The following is a 1,962-nucleotide window of genomic DNA, read 5'->3' as shown; positions in this document are numbered from 1 at the left end:
GTCTTTTGCAGCATATTTTCCCAGAGCAATATGTTCTTTGATTTCCTGAATGTTGCTTCCATAAGGGTTTATTGTGGATCAGAGTTAAATGAAATCCTTGAAAACTTCAATATATATTTTAATTTATTGTGATGTTCCTAATTGTTAACAGTTGTTTAGAAGTTTTCTTTTTTTATGTTGAATTTTAATTCATACTAAAGACTGCAATAATAGTACATTAAGTTCTCTTCACTTTTACAAAGCAATGTTGTGTCATCTGCATACTATACATTGTTAATAAGTCTTCCTCCAATTCTGATGCTATGTTCTCCTTCATATAGTCCAGCGTCTTGGATTATTTGTTCAGCATATAGATTGAATGGGTGTGGTGAAAGGATATAACCCAGCACACACGTTTCCTGATTTTGTTCTGTGCAATATCCTCTCGTTCTGTTTGAAAGACTGTTTCTTGATATATGTACCCATTCTACATGAACTCAATTAAATGTTTTGGATTTCTCATTCTTTGCAATGTTATCCATAATTGCTTTTGACCCAAACAGTTGAATGCCTTTACACAGTTGATGATACAAAGGCAAATATCTGTCTGGTGTTTTTGGCTTTCAGTGAAACTCCTTCTGATGTTAGAAATTGTATCCCTAGTTCCACATTATCTTCTGAATTATAGTGTTAGTAAAGAATATTAAGTATACCATGGACTACTAGAAGAGCTAATGAATCTGTCTTAGAAGAAGTACAGGAGAATGCTTCTTAGTAGCTAGTATTGTGGAATTAATCTCATGTAATTTAGGCTTGTTCTCAAACGGGATCAGATCCTAGCAAAATGCATCATGCTTTGTAAAATAAAGGGTCAGTTAAAGAGAGAAATATCCTCAATGAGATTAATTGATTCAGTGACTTAAGCCATGTACTCAAACATAGCACAGATTCTCAGAATGCTCTGGACCAGACAATACTTTATTTTGTTGTACATAGGCTAATTATTCAGAACCCACTCAATAGAATCCAACAACAGTATAAGTAAAAAATAAAATTGGTTTCAAAAACCTGTTCCAGGTGATTCATATCTCCAAAGGACTAAATTGTCTCTGTTAGATTTGGTAATTATGGGGTGGTATATGACTTTTCTGAAAATAGTTTTGTTGGAGTTTTATTAATACAATATCAGAGGAAGGTGTTTCCTCCCAGGGGAAGGAGATCCTTCAAGCACAGTATGAAAATGTTTGGTCCTGTGCAAACACTCATACACATGCATACATGCTCTAAGGTATTTTCTCTTTGTCCTTTATTCTCTCTTCTTGTCTGTCCATAACATGCACAATTCTTAATCTTGCAGCAGCTGTTTTATGATTTCAAGGATGGAACCTCGACTCTTCCTACTAGTTAAGCAGAAATATGAAAGCAGTCTAGATCTTCAGCAGCAATACAGAACCATGCTAACAACTGTATACTGTCAACCTATAAACCTTAACTTCTTGGAATATAGCTTCTGCTTGTTTAGATCACTGAAAAGAACATTTTCTGTTTGATATTATTGAATGAAACTCTGATAAATTGCATATGTTGCGGTACAAACTAGTGTAGGCCACAGTGCTCTTGATATCTTCGTTTGAGTTCCTCACATGCATTTCTTGGCCAAGATAGCTAATATTTAAAACATGTTGCAATCCCTCCATGTACAAATACCCAATTTTCCTGTTGTGGCTAGGGTATCTTTACTATTGACATGGGCTCTTTTAATAAAATTATAAACGTGAAGCCATTTTAGACTCATAAAACTTCATTCTAAATTCTATTAGAATTAGTGTCCTCTGGGATCCATACTTATTCTGTTTCCTTACATCCATACTAGCACTGCTCTGCTTCAGACTTTCAACATCTTTTTTATTTGTTATTAAATTTGTCTATTTTTTGTGATAAGGAGCTCTGGTAGTGTAGTGGTTATGAATCGGGCTGCGAACC

The sequence above is a fragment of the Chrysochloris asiatica genome, unplaced genomic scaffold (genome assembly GCF_000296735.1).
Source record: "Chrysochloris asiatica unplaced genomic scaffold, ChrAsi1.0 scaffold00011, whole genome shotgun sequence".
Classification (NCBI taxonomy): Eukaryota; Metazoa; Chordata; class Mammalia; order Afrosoricida; family Chrysochloridae; genus Chrysochloris; species Chrysochloris asiatica.
Note: the sequence above shows the minus strand (reverse complement) of the source record.